Below are 7,873 nucleotides of genomic sequence, written 5' to 3' on the forward strand. Positions count from 1 at the left end.
TTAAACTCACCTAAAACTAAAATGAATTTGTTGACTTTCCAAAACACTCTTGTATTTGGTGTCTTACTTAGACTATATACATTCATGCTACAATAAACATATTAAGTGAGAAGATAATATCTAATTTTATATTTTATAAAACTTGAAGTTAAATATTTTGAAATGTTCTGACAATAAAAAGTGCTAATTTTTAGTTTTTTTCTCGTACTTAATCTCTTTCACAGTATTGTAAACTAATAAAAAAGTCCAAAACAGATTTTTATTCGTAATTAAATTGTTTCAAAATGCAACAATCAATTGAGTCGTATTTTTCATGTTGCTGCAAATTTTAGTAAAGGAAGCATCCCTACTTAGGACATATAAATATATTAGTAAGTGAAAAAGAAAAAATGGAAAAAGAAAAGATGTTGTTTTTATTGCACAATTATGTAAAAAATTAGTGAATATTAAGTTTTTATGTGTCCATGGACTTTTTATTAAGCCTTCTTTCTTAATTTCATTGTCTAAAGCCTCTAAAGAAAGATTTTTTTTTTTTGTGTGAATGCATGTACACATGTAAAATATGCCGGTGGCTAGTATTAAAACCTTTGCTTAATTAATATTTTAATATTAATATTTTAGGGTTTAATCGAACATGATTCCTTAATTTATTTTATCCTCAATTTAGTTTCTAATTTATTTTAAAATATTAATGTGGTTTTTGTCATTAAGCCTGATCATATATCAAGTTAAACCCTCTTTTCCTCCTCATCTTATCCGTCGACATAACTCCACCGTCACTTCGATGATATATATTATACAGGAGAATATATTGTATTTTATTGATATATCCTATATATAGAACAGAATATAACAAATATCAAGTATACAATATTTAGAATATCTCACTTTTAATCTAAAATAATAATTAATTTTTAAAACTGAAACATATATCTAAAATTGAAATATTTTCTAAAAAATAATTTAAATAAAAAAAATTAAGTAATATTTTCAACACTCTTCATCCCTACCATCAGTCCAACAATAGCCACCACCTACCCTCGTCATCCATTCCCACTGTTAGCACCTACTGCAAGTGCAGAAAGGCACCACAATACTCCAAATCCACATGTGCTATCATCCTCTCCCCAATTTCACATGTCCAAAAGGTTCATGTTTTACCTCCACAATACTACTTCCATGTTCAACTGGGGTAACTTTACCATCTTCTCCAACATCATCACCAAGTTTCGTAATGCGAGGCTAAAACACCCACTAAACTACTATTAGGGATGAGAACCGGGTGGAAGGGATAAATTTCATTATCCCGCACTTGTCTTCAAAGAAACAAATTTATCTCCATACTCATATTGAAGGCATATAACACTTTTATTTTATCCCCTCCCTCAATGGGTATTGAATATGGGTATACACTCATAGACATGTTTATATTTATTTTCTTTCCATTTCAATATTAATTAATTAATTTTTATTAAAAAATAAAAAATCACAGCAAATAAAACATGATATTATCATATATTTAATATTAAATAGATGTATTCCTATTCTTTTAATATAATTTATTTAGAAAAAAATTATAATTATATGTATTTTAAAATGAAAATACAAAATAAAATCTTTTTGGAACCAAAATTGATAATATTAATAAAATTAGAAAATATCTTTTGAAAACTATAAAAAAACCAAAGTTTAAAAATATTTTAAATGTCTTTTTAATTCCTTTTCTCTAAATTCTAGTTAAATCTTCCGTAATAAAAATTTATAATACACTAACGAAATCGTAAAAAAAACAAATATTAAACCAATCAAAGTTGAAACTTAGCACAAATTTTTTGTCTTCTGAACTTCGTATTTGTTAGATGATAATAAACAACATTCATAGTACATTAATTTATTATATTATAATAAATAAAATATTTTTATACAATTTTAATGATAAAATTACACTTATAAAATCATTTAGAAAATAAAAATAATTATATAAAATTTGATTAGAACAATTTTTTACATGATAAGAGTAAGTAAAAGATAAAAATATTAAAAAATGAGTAAAAATGATTGAATGACCATTTTAAAAACAATTTGATACATCATTCAATAAAATTGCACGAACAAAAAAATAAATGTATAATTAAAAATATGAAAATTATCTTCGAAACCTAAGAAAAACTTTTCATATCTCAAAGTAGTCAAAGTGTTATAAGAGTAATCAAAATTGTTTTAGAAAAATAAAAGTTTTTCAAATAAAACAAAGATTAAAGAACTAAAAATGATTAGTTTTTTATATTATCTACTGAGCAAAAGAACATTTGAAATTATTGAAGGAAAGGTTTGCATAACAAATAAAAATATAAAAAAAATAAAATTATTCAAATACGATATTATTTTATTAACGATAACTAATAATACACTATTTGAAGAAGTTATCTTTACGTGAATGAATTTTATGAATATTAAACAAACCAAACAATTATTTATATATATTATGAAAAAATCGAATATTATTTATATTCAGATCCATGGACATAGATTTGTATTCTGTAGTCACCATCACCATCCCCTTCGACTTCAATACCTTGCAATTAGACAAAATAATCCAGTTCCCAAATCCTGAATTTCCGCACTCAATGGCTCGAAGAAGAAAGGAGCAAGAAGAAACAACGTTTTGGTTATGAGAGGGATAAACAGAAGACATAGAACGTGACAAAAAGGGGAAGAAAAGGGGGAAGAGCGTGGTGGTGGCGATTAATATAAAATAATTGAAGATTTGGAAAGTAATTTGATATCATATCAATATCATTCACATCAATATAAAATAGAAGTGAGAAGATTAAAATCAAACCAAATTGAAGATTTGGATTGAGAAACTTACCCGAAGAGAAGATTTGTGCAGATACGATGTGAAGAAGAGCAACCTTGCTGCGAAACAGAATATTGATCGAAAGGTGTGGAGTTGCAATTTTAGAGAATGAAAAAAACTGAAAAGGGATAAGATAGACATATAAGTAAGGTATAGAATTGATAAAGATGCAACTTATTCCTTGATTTTTGTGGGGTTTTTGAATAACAACACATTCTTTTCCAATTCCGTTGTGTCTGTGGGGTCACCTCTGCACAAGTTAGGAATATACAACAAAGGAGGACAAAAATATTCGATTACTTGAAATCATGTTATTAATAATTAGGCATTGACCATTAGCATCAAATAAAAAGAATAATGACATTCAAAAAAGATGAGAGGAGTGTGATAGACCCAACCACTACAGTGCACACAGTTTCGTCACAGCTCCTCACAACTGGTGCTTTCGATGGTACGGTTTATATGGTATGTATTTATACAAAGTGTTCTAACTAATCACTACAATCAAATAAGTCAGAATATTTAAAGAATTATCTCTCATTTTTCTTTTACTAACCCCTAATAAGTTTCCCTCTTTCTTTTATTATTTCCATAACTCATTTTTAAAGTCTTCTCTTATTCCACCCCTCATTTCTCTTCTATAACCTCTCATAAATATTTACCAATTTGGTATTTTACTAATCTTGACTCCAAAGTCTAACACCAATTTGCATTTTGTTGAGAAATTGAATAAGAGTCCTGAAATTCGACTTAAAAGGTTCATTTTTTTTACTCCACAATACGACTTCCATGCTCAAATGGATAACTTTACCATCTTCTCCAACACCATCCCCAAGTTCCACAATGCGAGACTATAACACCACTAAATCACTATTAGGGATGACATTGGAGTGGAAGGGATTAGGTTCATTATCTCATACTCATTTTCAAATAAATAAATTCATCTTCATACTCATATCCAAGGATATAATATTTTTATCTCTTTCATTTCCCAATGGGTAATGGATATGGATATACGCTAATATTTATATCTACTAGTCTTTCTACTTGTGCATCCCACAGGATTTATTTTAATACATTTTCATTGGTTTTAAATTAATCTAAGTTTTAAATATTATTAAAAAATAAAGTTACTAATAATAAAAATAATAAAATTTATTATTGATGATTGTTATACAATTATATGTATTGTATGTAATAAATTTAGAATATATTCTAAAAGAAATAACTCTTTAAAAACATATGATAAATTTTGTATATCATCATTTGTAATGAAATTGAAGTTCATTATTCGTAATGTGTAATTCGAATAAGAGAATCAACATCATTAGTAAGATATGCATTTATGATTATTGTAGTTAATTTCAGATAATAGATATATCATTGAACGATGAAATAAGTTTGAAAAAGATCGATAAATAAGGAGTGACATACCTATAGTTTCGTCTTTGATAAAGACTTTCGAAAGTTTTTTTGTAGACTGATTTTTAGTTGTATTGATCACATTTCCATCTTCATCTAAAATAAGTATTTTGAGTGATTTTTTTTTGTTTTTACTCTAGAAATGAAAACACAGTTGTTCATGTGCGAATATTGTACGTGAAAGATAAAGTCTAATTCTAGAAAGAGACTAACCTTGACTTTTGTTAATTGTCAATGCAAAACGTATTGATATTGAAAATTGTCTTCTTTAAAATTTAAACGGCAAACCTAAATCAAAAGTAACTAAATTCACTATTCGGATAAATATTTTGTCACCAATGTTTTTTCCTGTAAACAATGTTTTGTCAAAATTATTTTTTAAATTAATGTTTAAGTTTTTCTGAAAGGTGAAAAATATGTGACAATTGTTCAAAAACATTAAAAAATATTTAATTTTTGATGAATTAAACTTTCAAAAGTCGATCAATAACTCTGAAAAAGTAGTAGAACAATTTATCATATCACCCTTTGCGCAAACTTCCAAATGCTTAAGGAGAGAGTAACAAAAAAGAACTTATTTAAAAAGATGATCTACAATGAACATGGAGACCGGAAAATAAAGAATATAATATTATCTATAAATTTTGCTTTGAATTTACAAATTGTAAATAGTATAAATAGCTTAATATTTTATTTTAGTTGAAAATACAATTGCATTAAATACAATAATTATTTATTTTTAGTTTAGTAAAAATGTCATTATTCAATTATTTATTTATTATTTTAAACCATATTTTATATAGTATTACAATATTAGTGCTAATATGTTATTACGATATTGTTGAATATTATTATGAATGATAAGATATTATATTACTAAAATAGAGATTACTATGAATACAAAATTATAATTGGTCTTTGAAATAGTAATTAAAATAGTCACTAAATTGTAACTAAAATTAGTTAACATGTATATATAAATTGTAATTAAGCTTAATTATTAATTTGCTCTTAAATTTGAAAGGAATAAAATTGCTCAATTTTAGTAAAAAAGATGACTAAATTGAATCAAAGTTATAGATATAAAGACTAAATTAAAAACAAACACTATCATGTGGCATTAAGAGTGATACGTGACTCAACCATGACTTGACACATAACAATTTTTGTTTAAAAATATATTACAAAAAATAAAATAAAAAATTATCCCATTAATATGTGACATGGAAAGACACGACGTTAACTTCAATCTAAAAGAAAATGACCAAATTAAACCATTTTAAAAAATATCAATTGAAACAAACAAAATAAAAGGAGTTAATTAAACCAACCAAACAAATACGAGAATCAAAAAAAAAAAAAATATATATATATATATATATATATATGAATTTTTTATATTTAGGTACACTTAGTTTAAAAGTCAAAACTTTGTGATCACCGAAACATATAATATAATATAATATAAAGATAATAATGTCTTTTATTGTTTAATTTTTCACTAAAAATTGATATTAGTCGCTCATTAAAATTTTAACGTCTAAATTTAAAAGTATTTAAATTTAGTTCTTTTAATTAAATTTAGTTTTTTTAATTAAATTTATTTAAATATTATAAATTTTGAAACTAATAATAATAATAATAAATATTTTTTAGCCGTGATTTTTTTTTTCTTCTTTTCCTTTTCTCTTTTTGTCTTTCATCTTTCATCATTGTAGGTGTTATCCTTGCTTTCTTCTGCTCAAAGTTTTTTTTTCTTTTTTTCTTTTTTTCTTCTACAATTTGCAACAAGGTTTTTCTTCATTTGAGCTTTTACTTTTTCCAAAATTGGGTTTGAATGAAACCTATCATTTTTCCTAATTGAATCTAATACGCGTGTTTAAATTGACAATATCATCGGCCACCGTAGTGTACAGTGATCAAAATCTTATATGAACTCTAATTTTCATCTCTCAAAGATACACACTGTTTAGAAAATATAGTTGAATGAATCTGAAAATGATAAACAGAGTTATATTAAAACATGTACTTAGAATGGATTGAATTCTTTGACATGTTATAATTGTATACTCTAACATCATAAAATGTAAGCTTTCTAAATTGGTTGAATTGAATTTGTTGCATCAGATATGTCAAAGTGAGGCAACCCGGCTCACTTTTTGGTGAGTCAAAAATTTTGTAACTCGGCTAAACCCACCACGGGTTGGTGGGTTAAGTGGGTTGGCAATCCACCTAAAAAAATTATTTATTTATTTATTTTTAGTATTCAAATATTTAAATAAATATTTAAGTAACCCATGAGATGACAATCATAGTAAAATAAAGAACCAATGTTTTGATCATGCTCACCACCAATATATGAAGAATTATTTCTAAGAAAGTATTCATTAGTCTAAGAAAACATGACTAATATTACAAATTTTTTGTCATGCTATTCAACAAAATATAAATAAAAAACTATACATTTTTTCATGCTAATTTAGAAAAATTATATTCAACAAAATATAAATAAAAAACTATACATTTTTTTCATGCTAATTTAGAAAAAATTATTTATAAGACGGTTACTTGAATAATTTACGGTAAATGTTACTCGTGGTGAACTGGGTTGACTCACAAGTTGAAACCCATTTTAACATCTCTAGTTGCATCTTTGAAAAGAACATAAATTATTTTTAAATAAACTTAATATGCCCAAGCAGAACTAAAACGTATTGCAAAATAAAAACAAAAAACTCTATCAAAACTCATTCTTTAATTTTTGTGGGGCTTTATCAACAACTATAAATTCTTTTTCAATTTTTCTGTGTCACCTCTTCAAGTTAGGAATATAGGAGAAAATAATATTTGATTACTTAAAACCATATTATTAATTCCAACTTAGGTCGTTATTAGCATCAAATAAAAAGAATAATCACAGAAAAAAACAAAAGAGAGAGCTCAGATGTGTCCCAGTTCGTCTGAAAGGTCAGAGAAGAGTGATAGGCTCTAACCATCACAGTGGACACAGTTTCATCATAGCAAACCCACAGACTGCACCAGCCGGGCATCGAAGTGGCAGGGTACTATTCTACCACTAGACCACTGGTGCATATTTTTTCGGAATATGTTGTAGTTACACAACATGGTGGCATTTATTCGGTAGTTGTAATGTGCACCTAGTTGGTAGTGCTAGTAATTGGTAGTGCACCTAATTGGCACCTAATCACAATTTAAGAATCCCTAGAGTACAAATTAATGAAATATTAGCTATAAGTTAAAAATAAGTCAAAGCACTACATACCTTTATATAATTATCTTTTCATCATTATTACATTAACTACTTGGTGAATATAATATAAATATGATAACATCTTATCTTATTAGAGAACATATTCCTTTGTTTACATTTTTTAAAAGGATATTTGAGTTATAATATTGAAGAAAAAGAATTATACAAATAAAATATATTTTTGTAAAATTTAACCAAAATCAAAAGGGCACCTTTTTATACCTTATATGAATATGCTTCAGTTCAGTAACCGAAGCTGAAGATTTAAAATAATCGCTACTAAAACTCTTTTCTGCATTAATGAAGATCAGGTCTGCCTT

At 25.9% G+C, this 7,873-nt stretch overlaps 1 non-coding gene across 1 annotated transcript; it reads right to left on the reverse strand.

The window, feature by feature from the left end:
- Positions 1-7,218: 7,218 nt before the first annotated feature.
- Positions 7,219-7,306, reverse strand: LOC114195697. The gene has a single exon (XR_003606531.1). It is a non-coding gene; the product is annotated as a small nucleolar RNA snoR114 (small nucleolar RNA).
- Positions 7,307-7,873: the final 567 nt, after the last annotated feature.

This window comes from Vigna unguiculata, chromosome 8, assembly GCF_004118075.2.
Source record: "Vigna unguiculata cultivar IT97K-499-35 chromosome 8, ASM411807v1, whole genome shotgun sequence".
Taxonomy (NCBI): Eukaryota; Viridiplantae; Streptophyta; class Magnoliopsida; order Fabales; family Fabaceae; genus Vigna; species Vigna unguiculata.